At 45.7% G+C, this 23,558-nt stretch overlaps 1 protein-coding gene across 3 annotated transcripts in view; it reads right to left on the reverse strand.

Annotated features, from left to right (window-relative positions):
* CYRIA (CYFIP related Rac1 interactor A) overlaps positions 1 to 23,558 on the reverse strand; it is a 102,482-nt gene that overhangs the window by 73,713 nt on the left and 5,211 nt on the right. The window contains exon 1 of one of the 3 annotated variants that reach the window (XM_070379144.1): positions 1,738 to 1,759. The exons of the other annotated variants lie outside the window; for them this stretch is intronic. The gene's annotated coding sequence lies outside the window, so the exon portion shown is untranslated. Of the gene's footprint in view, positions 1 to 1,737; positions 1,760 to 23,558 lie in introns of those variants that run through there. 3 annotated transcript variants of the gene reach the window in all.

The following is a 23,558-nucleotide window of genomic DNA, read 5'->3' on the forward strand; positions in this document are numbered from 1 at the left end:
ATTTTCTTTTTCATTTACAGTCCTAATATTGAAAGAAACAGTACAATAATGTCTTCAGTAACGCCTGAATTTTATTTTACAAAATAAAAAAAATCATTTTGCTTCATTATTAATCATCTTCAGAATGACCTGAAAGCAGGCTTGACTTTTTTTCCTACTAAAAAATTCCTACGAAAATGGTCAATATTTCTAGACGTGGCCCCAAGGGCCTGGGTCAGTAGAGGAGATAAATAAGATGCCTCCTGGGACCTCATCTTGGAATCTGAGAGCAGCTATGCAACTGAACGACACAGGAGACAGTATAAAACCCTGCCTAGTGGGCTGACCCCTTGAATGGGGGTGCCTCCAAACAGAGGTACAGCAATAAGGAGAAGGAATCCCACTGAGGTCTGCCCTGCCGCCTGTCACTAGCTTTCTGTGTTTCTTCCATTTGGGGATAAAGATTCTGAGAACAAAGTATGGCCCCCTCATCCGTGTTTACTAGGAACTCAGGAGCTAGCAGGAAAGATAAAGACAAGAAACAAGAATTAAAATACAGTTTGGTGACTGCTGTAAGGGGGAAGCAGAGGCTCGTGTGGGAGCACTAATGGGGGACCCCGAACTCCATCCGCGTGGTGGGAATCCAGTCAGTCATGGCTTCGTGGAGGGGTCAATGTCTAAGTCTGAAATCCACACAGGACTTAGCCAGGCCAACATGGGGGTTGAGAAGGAGAGGGGGGAAAGAGGACAGAGGTCATAAGGCAATAAAAATGAATGGAGGTGATGAAGCTCCTGATGTAAGACACGATGCGAGTTGGGTATGGCTGGTTCAGTTCAGTTCAGTCGCTCAGTCGTGTCTGACTCTTTGCCACCCCATGGACTGCAGCACGCCAGACCTCCCTGTCCATCACCAACTCCCAGAGCCTACTCAAACCCATGTCCATCGAGTCGGTGATGCCATCCAACCATCTCATCCTCTGCTGTATGGCTGGACTATGAGACAATAATAGGTCAGGTGGGAGGGAAACCTGGGCTGAAATGGGAGCCAGACCACAGGGGCCAGCAGAACTTTGTAAGGGAATCTACCCTTCACGTGGCAGCTGGTTCCTACTGTTCACCTTTCACCGTTTGTCAGGGACAGGGTGACGCGGTCAGGTTTATATTTTACATCATGCCTCTGCGTGTGTGTGCACACGTGCATGAGCACATGTGTGTGTACACACTATTCCATCCTGGCTGTCAATTATTTCACCTCTAAAATGAGGGAAACACACTGTGTGCTTCATATCCCCAGCGTGTTACAGGGATGAAATGAGATATTTAATAAAAGGTTTATTAAAGATTAAAAAAAAATGAGAAGCCTCTATGAAGAATGACCCCTAGCTTATCTCAAGGCTATCAAATATGAAAATGCACTCCCCAGAAGAATGAACGGAGAGTAGGTCATGGCACTCAGAGCAGAGGAGACCACAGCCCGAGCCCCAGGCCTTCTTGTCCGGAAGGCCCTCTGGGATTCTGCACCCAGGGAGCGTCTCGCCCAGGGCACCTGTGTGTTCAGGACTCACTTTCCGATTCACGGGTTAGCAATAAGGAGGCAAAAAAAATCAAACACCAAACACCCAACTTTTTTGTTTATCCAGTTAATGTCCCCAGTTTCAGATAAAATAATTATTTTCACAACCCTCAGCTTGAATCTTACAGAACACATAGGTGGGTAAAACATACTTGCTATTCAGATGAAATGGCAAAAGTCCTTACCAGAAAAGGTGGGCAGGGAGACCTGCCCAGTGGATCTGTTTCTCCTCTCCACCAGTCCTGCCTCTGGGAATGGCTGTTGTGTTAGTCACTCAGTCGTGTCTAACTTCTTGGGACATCATGGACTGTAGCCTGCCAGGCTCCTTTGTCCTTGGGATTCTACACTGATGTATAGATCAGTCTTATGGACTCTGTGGGAGAGGGAGAGGGTGGGGAGATTTGGGAGAATGGCATTGAAACATGTATAATATCATGTATGAAACGAGTCGCCAGTCCAGGTTCGATGCTCGATACTGGATGCTTGGGGCTGGTGCACTGGGACGACCCAGAGGGAGGGTATGGGGAGGGAGGAGGGAGGAGGGTTCAGGATGGGGAACACAGGTATACCTGTGGCAGATTCATTTCGATATTTGGCAAAACTAATACAATATTGTAAAGTTTAAAAATAAAATAAAATTAAAAAAAAAAATACTGGAGTGGGTTGCCATTTCCTTCTCCAGGGGATATTCCCAGACCCAGGGATCGAACCCAGGTCTCCTGCATTGCAGGCAGATTCTTTACCGTCTGAGCCACCAGGGAAACCCTGGGGATGTCTGACTCCTGTTGAAATCAGGAAAGACCAAAGCCGTGGCAGGCTGCTCACCCGAGTACCTGGAGCGCAGGGCTTAAAGCTGCCTTCACAGGGGAGCGTTTCCAAGCCTTGCACAATTACCTTTATTAGCATAACATTTTGTCCTGCCTTTTGTAAAACACTTTCTATTTCCATCTCAGGAAGAATGCAGCAACAGAAAATGCTGCTACTGTGGGGGAGGTGAGGTAGTCTATAAAATTTAAACCATGGGGCATTCGTTCAAGACTCCTGGGTAAGGATGTCTCTTGATACATAATTCATGACAGCCTTAAAGCTTGGCCTACTTCTGACACAGGGATCATATATTTTGGAGAAGTCAGGTGGAAGGCGGGAAGAAGGAGAAAAATCACTTTTAAATGGTTCTGTTGTGGTCCGCCTTGTGGGTAAAGCCAGACCATATTTTGGACCGCTCTTTTCTACCAGAAGGGCTTCCCTTAAAGGCATTTTAAAAAGTGTTTTTCCTCTTAAATTGAAAAGGCAGCATATCACCCGGTTTCAGTTTTATCTTCTGTAACACTAGATAAAGATGAGGCTGAATCCATCTGTTAACACATATAGGCTGCAAACTGTATGAAAGCGTGCACACGCATAAACACACACACACACACACACACACACTCATTGCAAAAAGGGAGGAAAATCCACACTTTTAAAAAATTTATCATCCAGCAATGCTACCCAATGCGGATGAGATAGCAGCACTTTTATCCTTTTACGGCAGATTCAGGAGGAAGCCAGCCTTGCCCCAAAGGCTGCTCCCCCACCGTCGCTGCCACTTGCCTTGGGATCCTGGGACTGGCTGCAGGCCAGGCCCTTCCCCCTACAGCCTGGGGTTCCATCCTCGCAGCCGAACTCAGTAATGATCCCCTGGGCATTATTACCTGCCGTGTCTCAGCCCACTCTAGCTGATGCTGAAAGAATCACTGGGCAGAGAGGGGGTTTCTATCCTCTGGTACAAAGGCTACGCTCTTGAGGCTGCATTTTCAGAGGAAGAATAATCAGGCAGGCTGCCTGGACCCCATCTGGGTCACTTGGCATTTCCTAGGGCATTGCTGGTGGGGGTGGCACTGCAGATTACCCTCTTGAGGCTTTGAGAACTCCTTTTGCTCAACTATTGCTGAAAACGCTGTATGCAACTGATCAGATGAAACAGATCAGAGATTGGAGGTTGGAGGTGACCTAGAGGAGCCCTTGCCAGAGCGCACATTGCTCACATCTCCACAATTACCTATTTTGAGTGGGCACCATGCAGGTGGAGAGTCCTAAAAGGCACAGCGTTAATTTGTTTCTTAAATGCAGAGACCATGGGCATCACAGAGTTCCAAAAATAAGCCAGCTTCATTTCATTAAAGAGGTGAAGGTTGAGCACCCACAGTTTGGAAGAGGATGGGGGTGGAGGTGATAAGCAAGAGCAGCCACCAAGGCCACCTGGCACTTGAAGAAGGGGGCTTCCTAGGCGTCACTAGTGTGAAGGATCGCCTGCTAATGCAGGGAACATAAGAGACAGAAGTTCGATCCCAGGGTCAGGAAGATCTCCTGGAGGAGGGCATGGCAACCCACTCCAGTATTCTTGCCTGGAGAATCCCATGGACAGAGGAACCTGGTGGACTGCAGTCTACAGGGACATGACTGAAGCGACTCAGCAAGCACACACGCATGCATGTGGTCTTTAGGGAGGGCCCAGAGCCCCAGCTACAATCCAGGCAGCCCACACTCTCCAACGCCAGGTCCTGGGGATTCCGCTTCTGTGGATTCTCACATGGCCCCTCCCCCTCCTCCCACTGCAGCTGCCCTAATTTAGGTCTTTATTATCTTTCTCCTGGATGGTTTTGCACAGGCAGCCAGATGACTCTTCCTGAAGCAGCAGAGCTATGATTACGCCACTCCACAGCTCAAAGACCTTTAATGATTTCTCCATGGGCTAAAAAATAAAAGCCCAGCTTCTAATTTTTAAGGTCCTCTTCACCAGGTCCCAGCCTAAATTCTAGCCTCACCTTCTTTTCTTTCTTTCCTGTACCCTGCCGTCAGGCTCAGTGTCACCCTTCCAGCTGTCCCACCTGCATGCCCTTGCTCTTATATTTCCCTCTATCTAAAATAGTCTTCTCTCCACTCCATCTCCTGAAATCCAAATCCTATTCATCCTTTAAGACCAAACTCAAAAGCTACATGCACATGGTTTCAACACTGACCCCCAGGGAAAATCTCTCTGTCCTCCGAGCTCCCATAATTTTACTGTATCAATCACATTCTTTTGTGATAACAGATTCTGTATAAGTCTTGTTGTACTCCTTAGGCTAGAAGAAGAGGGCAGAGGACAACGCGATTGACTTAGCAGCTTTATTCTATCTCGATCAGTCCTGCACACAGTAGGTGCTCATTTATGTTACGTAAGTGAATCATCCATGTGAAGATGTCTCAAGACTGCAAACATGCAGCTATTTTGTGCAGGCACAGCTATTTAAAGAGATCAAATGAGTACAGCCTAGAGGCGCATCATGAAAGGACCATGTGGTATGCAGAGGAAGTAAGCTGGGTGGGCTGGGGTCAGAGGTGGATGACGCTAATGACCTCCTTGATGATAAATCCAATGGTCAATTCTCAGCCTGCATCTTTACTAGACCATCAGCAATTCTGCATGATTGAGTCATCATTCCTTCTAGAAAATCTTAGGAGATCACAGTCTCTTATTTTTCCTCCTAGTTAATCTCTGTCTCTCCCTGTCTCCTTGGTTGGTTCCCTTTCTTTTTCTCTAGAACTCTTGACATTGGCATTCCCTAGGACTCACATCTTTAGTCCTCCTCTTCCTTATCAGGACTCATGCCTTTAGTGACCTCACCCGGCTTCACGGCTTTCAAGTTGTCTATATTTTGATAAATCTTAAATGGGTATTTCCATCTTGGACCTCTTCCTTGCTTGCACTAACCACAGTCTGCTCAAACGCCACACCTGGATGCTGAATTCAAACTTAATGTGGCCCCACAATGAACTCCTCACTTCTCCCTGCTCCCTAGCCTACTTCATCCAGTCTTTCTCATCTCAGCTAATGACATTTCCATCCATCCAGTTTCTTAGCACAAAACATTGAGTCATCTTAGCCTCCTCTATATTTCACAGCCCACATCCAACCTTCCAGGAAGTTCTTTTGGCTTTACCTTTAAAGTACATCCAGCACAGATCCAAATGTATCCCCTTACTCCACATTGTCCCATGCTCTTTTGACCTTCTAATAAGCTAGAAGGCAATAAACATTATTTTATTACTTTTGCCTGAGTGATACTAACTTTATTATCTACTTTTTCTCACTAATGTCTCACAGGCCCAGTACATGGAACTCTGCATGGCACAAAGTAGGCATTCAATTAATATTTATCAAATGCATGAATGAATGGTTTTAGCTGGTCATCTCTGAACTGCAGCTTAAACAATAAATAGCATTTAGCCCAGAGAAAGGCAGCCACAGCCAAAAGGCATCTGTAGGCAGGGGGAACAAAAAAGCCAGGGCCTAGAGATAGAACCTTCACCAACATCTTAGGATTTGACAGTGTCGCAAGCCTGCCTGCATGATACAAAACCATGAAAGAAGCAGACTTGAGCAGTTTCCAGCTTAACCAGACCAGCCAAGGATGTTTTCAAGGGACATCAATGGACAGCATGCTTCTTTTCTTAAAAAGACATACAATAAAAATGAAACGAGATATACAAAAGTTGATAAATAATTGTGTAGAAACATCCCTTGTACAATTTTATTTACAGTACACACCTTTTTCCCTACAAAGACTTTATCCCTAGTTCTATTCATGCTATGCTATGAGCTTAGTCACTCAGTCGTGTTCAACTCTTTGCAACCCCATGGACTGTAGCCCGCCATGCTCTTCTATCCATGGACTTCTCCAGGCAAGAATACTGGAGTGGGTTGCCATTCCTTCTCCAGGGGATCTTCCGAATCCAGGGATCAAACCCGGGTCTCTTGTATCTCCTGTACCGCAGGCAGGTTCTTTACCTTCTGAACCACCAGGGAAGCCCAGTTCTCTCCATATTCACCCAGAATTAGACATCCTGTAAGTGCATGTTCAGAACCTAGCCCATGTCAGCCCTGCTCCCTGTCATACCTTTGGGGCCCACCCAGGCATAGTGTTTTTAAATGACTTGTTCAATGAATGAGGAAATGAATGACTGCCTTCTGATCATCTCCCACCAGGACCAGTTCCTTGATGTAAGAATATACTCTAAGAAAGAACGCTCCTTGAGACGTGTCTTCAAGGCAGAATATATATCACCCTTCATTTCCACCCAGTACCTTACACTGGAAAGATCTGGTGCCTAGAAGTCAAATTCATTTACATGCAGACCTGGAAGCAGGCAAGGGCACCAGGGCACATCCATCTTTGTTACCCCCTGCCAGCATCTCAGCATCTCTACTCTGTTGCTGGGATTTGATCCAAGGTAGAGTTGGTGTGAACCTCTTGGTCATGGTGTCCACCCTGCCATAAAAGGAGGTTAGGACTGGACCCAGAAAGACTCTACAGTCAGTCCTTGTAGTGGAAGGGTTGAGTCAGAGATGACTCAGTGTATGCATCTCTAAAATGAGAATTATCATACCAGGGGGCCACAAGAGGACTGGTAACCCCGTGGAAAACTAGCCTCACTGAGTTCTAGCCATGGATGATCATTTCTCCTCTGGGCACTCTCTGCCACGTTCCCCAGGGAGAAGGGGCTTATCCTGCTATTCAAGATGCATCTGTCCAGCAGGTGCTGTGGCTTAACCACTGTCATCTGGCAGAAGCTTCCTCTTGGCATGTTTTCTTCGCAGATGGTCATGAAGGCACTTGCCATCACCAAACTCAGAAGCTTAATTAGGGGCTTTGGGGCTCTGATTAGAGTCAGGAATTAACAGGGCTGGAGAAATGACTTCCTTGGAGGCCACACTTAGATAATCACATGGAAGATGAATCCAGCATCACTGTACATGGTTTCTGCTACCTTTGGGGGTGTGGTCTTTAACTTGGAATGGGGTCAGTGATTGCCATGGGAAATAAGGGGAAAGTAGAGCAGAAAAATAAAGCAGGATTTTCATAGCTCTGCTGCATACATAAACATACATACACACACACACACACACACACACACACAAAGACACAACCATTAAGTCTCCTGGAGATCAGCAGCTGATTAGATTTACCTCATCTATCAAGGAAACTGATTCTCAAGGAATCTGGTTAACAGCAAAACAAAAAGGTATAAATTCCCATTGTTTTCATTGCAGGGAAGAAAGACTTGGGTCAGTTAGAACATTCTTTCATCTGAAAGTCATATTTCATCTGAACTTGCAGATGTTCTGGGGACAACTGGCAGGCAAGCAGAAAACATTCATAAGAACCAACATTCTTTTCATTTTTTCCCCAACACGAGGGTACTCTTCCGGCCACTAACAAAAATCACACAAGCCTTATGCCGGGCCTTTATCAGCCTCTAAACTAATGAAGTCCCGTCTTCTTGGCTTGTATTTCTACTCAGCAAACATTCATTGTGAGCAAGGACGAGGAGCTAAGGGTGTGGAATTTGGAGTGCAGGGTCCTGACTTCAACTTAAACAGCCTTAAATAGGCACTTCCTCTCTTGCAGTCTCAGTCTCCTTACAGTATAAAATGAAGCTAATATACGCCACCCATCTCACATGGCTGCTAAAATTTAAGTGAGCTCCCATATTACAGCCCTGGTGCAGCATCTAATAGAGGCTTGCGAAAACACTGAATCTGAATTGAATGCCTGTTAAGTAAATGCCACTCTGTTATGTGAACCACACGTAACAGAAACTGATTTCAAAGTGGTCGTATTACTGGAAAAGGAGATGGAATACATTCACCGACGATTCTAACATAAGATAAAAACCAGTAAAAGCTCAAGATGTCACCAAGAAAATGTGCTGGAGGGTGAGACAAGGCAGAGATTATTTACAGCCAGGGGCATTTGGGAATGTGTTCCGGAAGAAGAGATACTTGACGTAGGAGGATGCCACAGTTTATTTTAAAGGAAAAGGACGGATGGTAGTTTATTTACACTTTAATACATAGAAAAGTCCAAGTCATTATGCTTAGCATCTTTTTTTTGTGGGGGGGCAGTAAGAAAAGAAAGGGAACAAGACCAAGACCTTGTCCCTAGATAATGTATAAACCAATTGGGAAGAGATCATGTGAATATACATATACACACAGTCAAGTCAGCTGTCCCTGACAATTTGTAACAAATGGCTGATGAATAATTCAGAGATTTGGAGTGACTAAAATGTTAAGGCAAGCCATGGAATGTAATCGCAAGTGCCACCAGGTAGCTCTAGTGTTTCCCTCCCCAGGTGTCAGTATTACCATCTGTAAAACAGACCCAACCGTGTGTGGCAAAGATGTCCTTAGTCTAGGAAGATAGCTGATGAGGTCAGGGTGGCCAGGCCACTCTCTTATGACCACAAGCAGCTTCACCACAAGCACACCATTTCCTCTGTGTGCTGTACACACATTACTGTTTCCCAAGTGGCTATGACATCGAACATTGGAAATCCCTGGTCTAGATGATCTCAAAGAATCCTGCCTGTTTGGTCAACCTATAAAGCAGAGGTCGAGTGTAGCCCTGAAAATGGAGCGGTCTTGAACTGTCTAAAAGCAGAGTCTCAGAAATCCAGAGAAGCTGGTCCATGCACAGGGAGCTAGGGTTCTGGGCACAGCCCTGGCCAGTGAGCTCAAGCCTCATATGGCTGCTCCATTTAGCAGCTACCATAACCTGGGTCGAATGTTCCTATGAGCCCCTGAGCCTTAGTTTCCTATTCTATAAAATGTGCTTAAATCATAAAGCGTGATGTCCAGGATTGTTGGGAAGAGGAAGGAAGACCACGCAGGTGGGAATCCTCCTGAAAATCTGTGTCCTTGAACTTGAATGCTACATCAGAGCCACATACAGAATGTCTTCCCGTACTAGTCAACAGATCGGAAAGTGATAAAGATGTAAATAAGGTCTGTATTTTCCCAGCTATTAATAAAACACAGCATTCTAAATGAGCTGCTGTGTCTTGCAAAAACCTGTTAGTGCTGGTGACAAAAGGCTTAGATGCTAAAGTGGATTTTGAAATTCCTGGATGCTCAGGATGAAATTATTTAAATTAAAGGTGTTAGAGAAAAGGTAACCCTCAATTACAGAATAAAAAGCAAAACAATGTTTCATAATTCGCAGGTTAAAAATGCAATTTACGCTGGCCTCTTAGAAGTTGTCTACTTAAGGTCTGACGGGGAAATAGAGGGTGATGTTTATTTACAAGGACCCCCAGAGGGTTGCAGGGCACTCACCTGCCTTTGAACCGGCCCCCGGGGGTCTCCTGAGCCTTCCTGCCTGAGGTTGGCTCTGAGCGTGCTTCTTGAGCTCCACTTCACATGTAGAGGCCTCATGCCTTGGACAAGCTGGTCGGACACTGCCTGACCTGGGCTGTCAGCAAGACACGATCAGGGGCCCAGAACAAGCATCCTTGTGACCGTCCCTTGTGCTATGGGGCAGTGCCAGTTGGAGGCCCCCAACCGGAAGTGACTAGAAGTCCTGCCCAAATGGGAAGCCCAGCGGGCCCCAAGACCCCTTAGGCTCAGGTTTAGCCCACGCGAGGACCTTGAGGAATCTTCCAGTCTCTGCACCACATCAGGGGGCTGTTTGTACAGGAGCATGGCCTCATCCCTTCCTTCCTCTACAGTTCACAGAGTCCCACACCCCAGCCTCAATCAAACGCCTCATCACTAGACCAGTCACAGGGAAGACCAGACCGCTGTGCTACTCTGCCTACCACTCTCTCTCCTGTGCCCGGGGCCAAAACCTAAAATCCATCGAGTGTGCTGAGCACTGGCTCTGTGCCAAGCACAGCCCCACTAAATCATCACAGCACCCCCAGGAGGAAGACGCAGGGATTAACACATGTATCTTGCAGATGTGAACGATGAGGCACAGAGAGGCCAAGTCATTAGCCCAAGGTCACACAGCTGGGGAGGGGAGGATTGGTGTCCACATCTCCTGCTTGGCCTTTGGGCCCGCCCTCACATCTTTGGGCCCGCCCTCACATCCTTGGGCCTTGGTTTTTATTTCTTTAAACAAGATATGAAGAATAATAGTGTTTTGGAAAGCCCCAAAGAGAGACATGACAACAGTCAAAACTGTGGTTATTACTGTCGCTCACAAGGACACTGATCGTGAACAATGCTGGGGATCTTGGGTTATGTCTGCACTCTGAACCTTCTTTGATGTCATGATATGAGTTCCAGTGTAAGGGACAACAAGGCTTCAGAAATGTGATTATATTTGAAGTGAAGAACTAAACTGATAAACCTGTTGATCTAGCATAGAGTTAAAATTCATGCGTTGCCAAATGTTCTCATCTTAAATGGGCTGGAAACCTTAATCCTACTTGATTCTTTGGCTCCAGAGTACTGGAGTAGCTGTGACTCTGTCGAATTATTCAGAGCAGCTAGTCTGTATCCAGTACTTACTATTTGCCAGGCACACTGCTAGGCTTTACCCCTAGCAGATGGGAGTAAATGACCTCAAATTTCTTCTCCTGGAGAGACTACATTTGAATGTCCTGGCACAGTCTAGACCAGTTGACGTAAATATCAACACCCGATATGAGCTCGGTTCCTACTAGGCCATCAATTATTATTTTACTAAGAACATAACATTCACATCTGGTTTAATAGGTTTACAGTGTCTGGGGTTGTAGAAAGAATATACACCCTTTCTGGTTGCCATATGGCTTCATGTATTAACACCACCTTCCCTCCCATGGCAGTGGGACACAATCGATACAGGACATGGCCATTTGCCCTTTTTAGGAAAAGGATGTGAGGAGCAGAAGCTTCAAGAAGCATCAGGTCTCTGCCACCTTGCTCACTCTCTTCCCTGTCAAGAGGAGGACACTTTCCAAGAAGCAACTGCCCAGTTAGACTCTGTCTCAGAATGAGAACTGTGGGTCAGCACCATGAAAGCCAAACAGCAGCCCCCTGATGCATGATGTAAGTGAAAGGCTTGTTGCTACCAGCCACTGAAACTTGGGGGTTATTTCTTACTGCAGCAAAACTGACTAATACACCACCTGATGGCATAGTAAGTCATTTCATATTCATAGGTATTATGTTGAGGTCAGCAAAGAAGGAATCAGGTCCATTCTATGACTGAGGTCCCAAAGACTTAAGAGTGATTAAGTGATGGCCCAGAATTAAACAGCAGAGATGTAAGTCATGGGAACAAAACTATATGTTTTATCACTGCTGCATATGATCAAAAACAAGATTGGCTCACCTTTCGTGTAAAAATCTCTTTTGCAAACTGCAGATCAATTCAAACACTAGCCAGTCATAAAGATCTGACTGGTCTCTGGGTCAGGTCCTGGTATCAGGGATGATGTAGTCAAAGAACATGATACATAAATAAAAGACATGCAGAACCGAGTGACAAGGCTTCCATCTTTATTGAACTAAACTGGCAAGCCTCAGACCTTCTGCCCACGGCTGAGAGACTGTTCTCTGGCTAAGGGAAGGCTTCCTGGACTGGACAGTGTAGCCCTGCAGTGGCTTACATGACAAATATCCCCAGAATGCCCATCACAGACCCTGGACCAGCCCCAGGAATGGTGTGTTATTTCACCAGGAAATTCAACATCAGGAGACCCTGACCTTAAAACCTTCACAGGGTGGTGGTCATTCAGAACAGAGGCTCACAGGATCTGACACGAGTGACTAATTCAATTTTCTTTTTCCTATTGTTCAAAATTAAAATCCTATTGTTCTTTGCCTCTGCTTTATTCTCTTCTTTCCCTCTTACTTTCCCTTTTTCACAAAGCTCTTTTCAATGGGGAATGAGTGAGTCACCTTAATCATTTATTTAGACACATTTCAGGCTGGCTCAATGCTCTGTCCCAGCTCTCTGACATATAAGGAAAGCATTCTAGATTCTGCAGCAACTGATCTTTTCACCAGAAAGCTCCATTTTAAACAGCTATTTTTGGGGGGATCTGACAGAGCTGGCATCCTACATGCTTTTACAAGATAATAATTCACACTTTTGGTTTCTTACCCTGACCAGAGCAAGGTTGACTTCTGACACCTCCCACGCCCTACTTATCCACCGGTGCTGTTTTCATACAAAACCCAAGTCCTTTCATATTCTGAGCATCAATCCTGACCCTTTTCTTCCATTTTTATAATGTTGGTCAAAAAACAATCGGCCCCACGGTGTTTAGGTAAATACATACATGTGTACACTTCTAAAGTATTGCACTGAATTGCAAAAACCAGACGCTAATAAAACGTCAGGAAAAGCAGTTCTGAAAGCTGGAAGAAAGCCCAAACAGGCAGTTAGAGACATGGCAGGAGCAGCAAAGTTTACAAAAATTAAGTTGTGAATGAATATTAGATGTGATCCAAACCTCTCACCAGGTCCCTCATTACTAACAGAGGTCTCTCACAGCCCTGTGAGTAACTCCTTGCAATTTGTACAGACCTTTTCATTTGTTGGCAAAGCTTGTTATGTTCCTAATATCCCTGGGAGGGAAAGCTGAAGATCAAGTCCACCAATGGGTGAGGAGATGAAGGCTCTGAAAGGCTGTCACTCACTTTACACAGATCACTAGCAGGTACAGAAGTAAACCCCCAGCCCTTTACTATCAGATACAGTGACTTTTTATTTCCCCACCTTTATACCTCTGCAACATGCATTTGAAGCCAGGTCATGCAAAGGGTCTTATCCCCTGTGTTTTGAAGTATGGCTTCTCTAGCAAGGCGCATAAGGAATGTGTTGATATGCTGTGTCTACGTGAGCACCTGGTTTGATGCCTGAGCATAGCCCAATGTCCAAAAAGAGTTGCTGAATAACAATAAGACATCCAAATAACAAGAAAAATCTTTGCTTTTTCTTTTTTTAAATTTTTAAACCAACCCATCCTCTGACACACCAGTGAGGAAAAAATCACTCCCCCCAGCATCCCTCGTGAATGAACAGTCATTTCCAACTATGTCATACACACCTGGACACACACACACATCTGGCTGGAAACCCTCTTTCATCACTGCCTTGTTGAAAGGCCATAACAGCTTCCAAGTGATTTCAGAACATCCTCTAGCCTCAATATCCACGAATTGCAACCCTATCCCCCCAAGAATCCAACCCTAGTGAGTGACTTGGACCAACTGCTCTGAGTTGGGACAGCTTTGTCCTACAAGGATCCTGAAGATGCAAGATTCGAATTAGGAGCAGATATGAAAGTGGGAGGGCTTCCCAGGTGGTGCTAGTGGTAAAGACCCCACCTGCCAACGCAGGAGATCTAAGAGATGCGGGTTCAATCCTTGTGTCAGGAAGATCCTCTGGAGGGGGGCATGACCACCCACTCCAGTATTCTTGCCTGGAGAATCTCATGGACAGAGGAGCCTGGTGGGCTACAGTCCATAGGGTCGCTGAGAGTTGGACACAACTGAAGTGACTTAGCATGCACACACTCATGAAGGAGCTGCCAGCGGAGGGGAGGTCCCTGACCTTGACATGCCATGGGAGACCCAAGGCTTCTGCTCAGCCCTCTTCTCACCCCTGTTTTAGCTGATTTCCTAGGTGTTCTTTCTCTGCCTCAGAAACAGCCCAGGCCCCTCAGAGACCAGCGTGGAGCTCTGCAAGGGAAACTCCCTACCAGGGAGAATGCTCTTTTCTTTCCTGAAAGGTCTCCAGAGACAAGGCCTTCCAGGTCCCTCTGAGTCAGCAAAGTGATGAGTGGAAAGTCCTGGCTGGACTCCCGACACGCTCTGAGGGTTTCACTCTGAGGCTTTCTCAAGAGCTCCTTGCTCAGCCTGCGGTCACTCTCTGTAAACACTGGTCCCCAGCAGAGATCTGGGCAGCCCCACTAATCCCGGGACTTTCTGGTGAAGTGCTCTTCCTCTCGACTCCAGTTAACACTCTCCTCACCACAGTTTCCACTTCCAGCTTTTTCCTGCCCCTTCTTTCTTTCCCTGGCAACTCTTTGATGGTTGTCCAAAAAGGAACTCACTAATTGGGAGTTCAGAAGCGGCATGCATTCAAAATTCCCATGTTATCCAGAGAATCGCAAATACACTTTTCATTAGCATTCTTGGCTTTTAGAAAAAGGAAAGGAATATATAAAAAAGAATGCATATATATGTATGGTTGAATCACTTTGCTGTACAGCAGAAGTAATACAACGTTGTATGTCAACTATATGCCAATAAAAAAATCAAAACTGAAAAAAAAAAAAGACAAAGAGAAAAAAATGCGCACAGTTATCATTAATGCTGCACTCTCCTTCCAGCCCAGGCCTGGGGCTAAGCGACTTCCCTCCAGGATGCACAGGCTGGGTGGGGAAAGCAGGCTGTAAAAAGACAGCAAAGCTTCTCAGTTGGAAGGAGAAGCTCTGAAGTTGCTGGCCAGCCCTTGGCTGTCTCCCCAACCTCCCAACCTGCCCACTTGCCTCTTGTCCACTCAACCACAGCCCTGGCCTCTGTGCTGTTCCATCGCCAAGCCGGCATCACCCACTCCAGGTTTTAAAGTCCTGCACTTGCCCGTGTTCTGAGGTTTTGACTCTCTGCCTGGAACATGTTTCTCTAAGTGAGCTGTGTGGTTCACCCTCTCATTCTCTGCAGGTCTTCCCTGAAGCATCACCCTCTCTGAGATGTTCCTTGATCATCCAACTTAAAATAGCAACTCTTCTCCCTCAAACTCTCCCCACTGACCCCTCACTGTGTACACCTCTCTCTGCTTCATGTTCCTTCATCAACTTGCAACCATCTACATTATCCTCTGTTTTACTTGGTTGTATTATTTATGATCCATTTTTCCCCGATTGATTGTAAACTCCATGAAGCAGGGGGTTTGGCTGTTTGGTTCACTGTTGACTCTCCAGGCACTGACCTAAAGAAGTACCTGACTCACTGTGGGTACTCAATAAGTTTTTGTTGAATAAGTGGATGGATGATGGATGGGTGGATGAATTTTAGGTAAATGTAAAACTGGAAGTGAATCTTTGAGGATCTGTTCAGGAAAGGAAAGAGCATATGTAACTCATGTGCAATCTTGGATAAACACATCACCATGATCCCTTCCATAGTATGAAGCTAATGCATAATATTGGCAAGTCAGTGATGAGCCATGAAACTAGAACAGGAGTTGGGGCCAGCTCAAATGGGCAAGGATGGTGCAGGCTGATGCAAGATGGGGAAAGACAAGAGGAACCAGGTCTTTCTTCACAACCACCAGACTGGGTTCTGACCGCAGCAGACAGAGACAACAAGGCTGAGAGATGGGTGGGTCAGTTGGGGCTCCATTTCATGATTCAACATGGGGTACTTCGGTCCTCAGCCAAAGGAAAAATCCCAAGCCCCCTACAAAGCCATACTCCAAAATGTTAACTCACAAAGCAAGCCACAAAATAAATAATAAAATAAATAACTGCATCTCTCTGAGACTTAGTTTTGACCTCTGTAAAATAAAGTCACAATATCTTCTCCCAATAAATGACACAGGCAAGTTTCTAGAACTTGACACATGCATGGCAAAAGTTTGTTATATGGAAATACATTATTTGCAAAGTTTACACTAAGGTAGGGGGCAGCATGGGACTCCACTGGAAAGAGACGAAGAACTCCAGCTATGATTGCATTTTCTGAGGCTTAAGTAGAACCATGTCAGGAAAAAAAAAAAGATTTGATTTTCCTAAGAAAAAAATAAAATTGTGGCCTGGAAGCAGTATGAAGTATGTGGTGTGGGAAAGAGTAGGACTCTGAGAGCCAGACAGTCTTGAATCCAAATCCTGGTGCCCCACTTTCAATCCTATGTCTTAAAGCAAGTTTATAAAACTGTCTTAGTTTCAGTCTTTATCTGTAAAAGAGACAGAAATATATCTACCTTGCAAGGTTGTCTGTAGGGTGAGGAATGTATACAGATAGTCTAGCAAAATAGAACTGATGGGTATTAAAGGCATGCTAAAGATCACAACTCACTGTTACAAATATAATTTAAAATGTGGTAGACTTTGAAACATTAGGGCCATGTCGGTATAGGGTAACCTGTAAATAACTATGTAGAAAAAATAACTCATGCATATATACGATGAAATAGCAAGCTCACTGCTGCTATTTTAGCTGATATGAGGTATTCAAATCATTTCCTGAATTTGAGGTGGAACAGATATATTTGCACAGCCCACAGCCTTACTAGCGGGTTACAGAGTGGACAGGGGGAAAAGTGCCTTCAGACAGGTGGTTCAAAGGGAGGGAAGATGGAGGAGATGCATAGAGCATCTCATTCCCACCCACAGATGCCGACACTCACCCCCAGTCCCATGGGAGCAAGTCTGCAATTTGCACCCATGGAGAAGAACGTTCTCAGCAGCTGCAGGCTGAGGAACAGAGGGACAGCGAGAGACAGATGGTTACAGAAGGTTAGCTGGGTCAGTCGGAGAAGGCAATGGTACCCCACTCCAGTACTCTTGCCTGGAAAATTCCATGGGCAGAGGAGCCTGGTAGGCTGCAGTCCATGGGGTCACGAAGAGTTGGACACGACTGAGTGACTTCACTTTCACTTTTCACTTTCACGCATTGGAGAAGGAAATGGCAACCCACTCCAGTGTTCTTGCCTGGAGAATCCCAGGGATGGGGGAGCCTGTTGGGCTGCCGTCTATGGGGTCGCACAGAGTCGGACACTACTGAAGCGACTTAGCAGCAGTAGCAGCAGCTGGGTCAGTGGGAGACCTTGGCCCCTAGGGGACTCCCTGGACAGGGCACTCTCCATCACCCTAGATGTCTTCCTGATCCTCGGAAGTTTAGAAGCAAACTCTGCAAGGATTCTCTACCCATTTCTCCCCGTGTTCCTCCCCCACCTTCGCCTCTAGCCTCCTGACTCTCTCAGCTCTGCCTGGGTTTGGCCCAGAAGAATCTGGACCAGGAGACGGGCCCACCGCCTATCACAGGGCAAAGGCAGCTCAGTTTCTCTTCGGTTTCTCTTTCTGCTTCTCTTGCTTTTTGCTTTCACAATCTTTTCCTACCTTCCCCCAACCGATTGCTAAATAACACTGGATGTATTGCTTTCTATTTTCTCTAGTCCTTCATTTTCAAAACCTGTATTAGGCCTTTCTCTTATTTTTAAAGTCGCATCCTCAAATAATGTGCATCTTTCCAAACATGTATAAAATCAGCTTTGACAGCGGTCTGGGTTTCCAAAGCTGAAAGATTAGATATTTCTCCCTAAGAAAACATAATTTAGTTGCTTCCTGCCAGTTAAGCTCTGAATTGCTTTTGTCAGTGGTCATTAGTCCCTGAAATATCAGGGGTCCCTCAGCCCCAGGGACCCTCTGGGAGGTCAGTTCCATTTGTGAGCTACACAAAGGCCAGGAGTCAGACTGAGGGGGAGCCTTGTCCAAAGGAGCTAGACCCAAGTCTTGGCAGCATCTCCCGGGATCTGAAAGGACCTCCAAATCCATGCACTCACACGTGTTCACACTGACACACACACATCTACACACACTCACATACATAGCACATACCATGCACACAATGACACACCATGCACCCTCACACACCCACATACCAGGCATACACTCACACTCATACACGCTCACCCACCGGAGCCCAGGCCTTGTTAATTTATGAAGATCAGCCACTCCAGGGCTGCCCTCCTCTCAGTATGCCCTGGTGTCAATGATGTTTACAACTGCCCAGTGGCTCCCACAGTCCGTGTGAACTGAAGGACTTCAGGATCCCCAAAGTCAAGATCACTTCTCCATTGGGGAAAGCCCCCTGTGCAAGGTCAAGGCCCCAGTTCCTAATATGAGTTACTTTCAAGTGAGTATCTCCTGGCTGAACAGGGTGGGGCCTCTGAGAGACAGAAACACCAAGTTTTTAAACCATGTCAGACTCTGGAGGAAACTTTCAACCTGGCAAAAGTCAGAATGATGGTACTTTAAGTGTAAACTCCAAAGAGAAAGAAAGTGAGAAAGAAGGAAGAGAAGGTAGGAAGGAGGAAACAAAGGGAGAAAGGAGAGAAGGACAGGAATTAGACGGGTCCCCAGCATCCTTTACCTAAATGTTTTACATTTCAACCCCTTGCCCACACAGGCCATGGCAGGGACCTACTCCATCTCCGTCTCCCTGGGCAGATCTTGCACTGGTCCTGTGCTCTGCAACAGGGAACTCCCTCCCTCCTTTCTTACACCCCCTCACTCGTGCCCGGCATGGCCTTGACCGTAGCCCAGTGATGCAGAGCAAGCCCTGGTGCTGACCATCACCAGCAGGGCAGTGTCACCTGCACGGCTGGGTTAAACATCCTGCGAGCCCTCCCTAGGCAGCAAGGGAGGTGCAGGGGTCAAGGTGAGTCCCACACAAGCCAGGCCACAGTATCAAAGGATCGTGTTGTGAGAGAAGCGGAGAGGACGGGCCCAGAGGAAACCAAAGCAGAGCCTTTCGCCTCCTCCAGTCCACCTTGAGCCAGATGGAAGCTGGGAGGATGAAGTCAAGGAGGCAGATCAACGCTTTTTACTCTCTTTGAGGGCCCCAGCTTCAACTCCTAGACTCTTAGAAAGAAAGAATTAGTTGACTTTGAAATGGAGTTTCGAGGGCCCAGAGAAGGGAGGCAAGGAGCCCAAATCCCTCAACAAATCAAGAGCGAAACCAAGATAAGAATGGAGACCTTCTCACGCCTACTCAGGCCTTTTGACTTCCTCCTGCTCACTCTCCAAGGCCTGCTTCCTCCTCACAAGGCTAAAAGGATGAGTAGGATTGAAAAACTCCCTCGTACCTTCCCCCCAAGGCCGATGACAAAATAATTATAAGCCACTCTAGACCAAAAATTCCCAGCTTAATTTTAGTTCTATGGAATTAAAAAAAAAATACTTGGTCCCCATGAAACTTTGGAACCCGTGCTTTAAAAGGTTTTGTTATTGTTTTTTTATTTTGTTTTGTTTTTGTGCCAGGCCTGGTCATTTAATTTATATCCTCTTATTTAAATTGAGGAAATAGAAAACTGGCCACAAAGGCTTTTGATGAGCACACGACAAACCATGTCACCACAGCATCTGGAATCAGGCAGACGTTGGAGGACCCCTCTGGTGTCTCCCCAACACCAAGGGTCCTGTGAGTTCCTCCGGGCTTTCAGAAAGAGAGATTCATAAACGCTTCTTTGAAACCCTTTGCTCAGATGTGCTGCCAAATTCAGAATTTTTCATATTTTAGAAAGGTAATAGAGTACAGATACCATGTTACACGAACCCCCAGCAGGGTCTGGAGCATTCATTCTTCTGATGAAAAACGTATTCATCCCAAGTGGGATAAATGCAAACTAAAAATAGTCTCATGTACCATCAAGCCAGCTTTTGCACCCACATGAGTTATGAAAAAAAAAAAAAAAACTTTGCATTTTCAGAGCATTTTGGATTTTCGACTTGCAAATAAGGGAATGTAAGAAAACAGCTTACAGCTCCATTGATTACTTCTGAAGGTGCTCTAGGGCATAGATTTGAAGCCTCAACACTTTAAGGAAAAAATACATATGCATTTACAAAATCAAGGAAGGACAGGATGCAAGCCTGATCATACAGTGGGCGTAATGCTGGATGTCAACTGGAAGTCTTATCCTTGTCACACTCCAGTAAGGAACATGGTCAGGTTCATTTAAAGTATAAAACAAAGGCTTAGGAGCTAGAAACATAGGTCCAGGAGAGTGGACTTGGGTGGCTTTGCCAAGGCAATTCAGGAACGCATCTTTTAGAGAAAGAAGTTCCCTCCTGTTTCCAACCAAAAACAACAAGAGGAGCCAAGGAGGTAGATGAACTTTTCAAACACACTTTTCTCAAAAGATCAGGCAAAATGAAGACTGACATGTTTATTTCTGGCACACTTCAGAGATACTGTGGGTTTGGTTTCAGACCACCTCAGAAAGTGAGTCACCTGAAATTTTTGAGTTCCCAGTGCATATAAATGTTATGTTTACACTAAACTGTAGACTATTAAGTGTGCAAAAGTACTATATCTAAAAAATATACATATCTTAGTGACAAAATTTAAATTTTATTGCTAAAAAACGCTAACCATCATCTGAGCTTTCAGCCAGTCGGAGCAGTCACATCAAAGATCACTGATTACAGGGGACCAGAACAAATTCAATAATAATGAAAAAGCTTGAAATATTGCCATAATTGCCAAGATGTAACAGGGACACAGGAAGTGAGCAAATGCTGCTGGAAAAACAGCACAGACTTGATTAACTGAGAGTTGCCACAAACTTTCAATCTGTCAAAAAAAAAAAGCAATATCTGGAAAGTGTAGTAAAACAAGGTATGCCTGTATTCTTTGCAATATTTCTGGGCCACAAATATTATTAACTTCAGTTCAAAACTTGGAAAACTCAATAAGCTTAAGGGATCGGCCCAAGGGAAAAGGAGGATTCCACCCAGGTCTGTGGACTTCAGACGCACTCATGCTGCAGCCCTGGGATGCTCCCAGGTAATGTCCATGTGCCCATCTCACCTCTCTGGACCTCAAAGTGTTGGCATCATCTCATTTCTAGGGTAGAAGGTAAAGACAGACCACACTTTGAAAGCACACAGACACGGTTTCAGGTACCAGCTATGCAATCTTCCTAATGAATGATGTGACATTATGCAAGTTTCCTAACACCTGTGGACCTCAGTTTTCCCATCCATAGAATGGGTATATCTGCTTCTAAAGCTCTTTGTGGAAGTGTCAGTCATTCAGTCATGCGACCCCATGGACCGTCGCTCTTTGTGATCCCATGGACCACAGCCCACCAGGATCTTCTGTCCATGGGCTTCTCCAGGCAAGAATACTGGAGTGGGTTGCCATTCCCTTCTCCAGGAGATCTTCCCAATTCAGAGATTGAACTCAGGTCTCTTGCATTGCAGGCAGATTCTTACCATTTGAGCCACCAGGGAAGTCCTCTAAAAAAATGGATATTAAATGCTCATTATTCAGAAGGTACTGCTGCTGCCTGTGTTTTACTGGGGAAACACGAGACTCAAGAAAGATGGAATAACTTGCCAAAGCCCAGGCAGCTCTGAGTGGGTCTTCTCTGCTTCTTTACTCCAGAAGCAGGGGATTTGGCCTCATCACTGCAACTGGAAGATCCTGAGTTTGGATGACACTGGGGATGAGAGAGTTTGATGGTGTGTTGAGGCAGTTGTGTGCTTGTCACTGCTTCTGAGGTCCCACAGCGATTATGCATTTTAATGCATTCCAAAATCCAGAAATCATCAGACTAAATGATTTTAAAATGGTTATCAACTTAAAACAGAGAGCATTCTGCAGGAACCAAAGCATCCTCTACTGACTGGAATATGGAGGACAGACCACATTCAATGTGGTCACAATGTGGAGGTCAACCCTCCACGTTCCAGTTGGTGGACACTCTGGAACGTGGGAGTGAGCTGGTAAGGGTCCTCCCCACCTCTACTGACCTCCTGGGGCCCTTCTGTGTCTCCCTTTTGTCATCAGCCTTGACCTTCAACTATGTATCAGGATGTTCAATCAGACTTGGCCCCCTTTCTACGAAGGAGAGCAAGATTTCTGTGTTCTTTGAAAACACCCAGGGTTCTTTCCACTCCAGCTCTGTTTTTGAAACCTTGCTGACTAAGGCTGCCAGGCTTTGCTTTTTCACCTATCACTTTGGGACAGAAGCTCAAATCATCGGCTAGATGTGGAAGCTCCCTTCTAAGTCACCAAATAAGCCTTCTTGTTTTACCAACAGAAAGTACAGTGGAGAGTCTCCTTTATCCTCAGGGGATCCATCTGTTCCAAGCCTGCCAGTGGAAACCACAAATAGTACTGAACGCTATATATACCATGATTTTTCCGATACACATGTGCCAGTGATAAAGTTTATAAATTGGTCACAGTCAGGGATGAACACCAATGACTAATAAAAAAGCAGATCCATTATAACAATCTGATGTAATAAAAGTTATGGAAATGTGGCCTCTCTCTGATGAAAGTACCTTATTGTACAGATTCAATGCCTTTTCCATCTTAACTAAACACTCTTCATGTAGCTGTGACTTTTGCAGTTTGAGGTGTGACAGCAAAACTAGCATGAATTTCTTACTCTAGATCTTATCAACCTCAGCAAAGATTTTTTTTTTATTTCTTTATTAAGTTGAGAATTTTCACCTTTTCACTGAAAGGAAACACTTTACAATTTCCTTTTTTGGCCCATCCAAATTGCCAGCATCGCTACTCTTGCACATTAGTTCCATTATTAAGTAAAATAAGACTTTCTTGAACAACAGTAATGCGATACCACCAGAGTCTATCCGATAACTGAGATGGGTACTAAGTGATTAATAGGAGGAATATGTTGGACAAAGGGATGATTCACATTGCAGGTAGGACTGAGCCGGAAAGTGCTAGATTTCATCACACTCCTCAGAATGGTGCCCAACATAAAATTTATGAATTGCTTAGTTTTGGAATTTTCCATTTACTATTTTCAGACTGAGGTTGAGAATGGGTAATTGAAACTATGGCTGTGTGCCCACCTGCACAATCACTCTGTCGCGTCTGACTCTCTGAGACCCCAAGGACTGCAGCCTGAGTCTGCCAGGCTCCTCCGACCATGGGATTCTCCAGGCAAGAATACTGGAGTGGTTTGCCATTTCCTTCTCCAGGGGATCTTCCTGACCCAGGGATCGAACCCACATCTCCTGTGGCTTCTGCATTGGCAGGCGGGTTCTTTACCACTGAGCCACCTGGGAAGCCGGAAACTGTAGCTATGGGCCGGGGGCGGGGGGCGGTCTCCTACAGAGAACCGCTCCTCCTCCCCAATGCAGGAAGCTAGGAATAGAGCTGAGTCGTTCACCATCCAGGCTTTAACTTTTCTCTTCCAGGCTTCTTCTCCCTGCAGTGTCAGGTGTGATAGAGGTGTACTGCAGACAACACCCATGGGGAGCAAAATGGACTGTGTTGCAATAAGAGTTGAAACAATGACACTTCCCCACTCCCCACCCCCTTGCACTGCTTTTCTTTATGACATTCTCCAAGCTCCATCTCAGGTGTGTGTTTCCTCCCTGCCTGTCCTGGAGTGAGCACTACCTGCGGGCAGCGGCAAAACCATCCTGATCCTTGTGTTCTGTCTAGCAGAGCACCGGGCAAGAACCAGTCTCATACACATTTGCT

Source organism: Bos mutus, chromosome 11 (genome assembly GCF_027580195.1).
Source record: "Bos mutus isolate GX-2022 chromosome 11, NWIPB_WYAK_1.1, whole genome shotgun sequence".
NCBI classification, from domain to species: Eukaryota; Metazoa; Chordata; class Mammalia; order Artiodactyla; family Bovidae; genus Bos; species Bos mutus.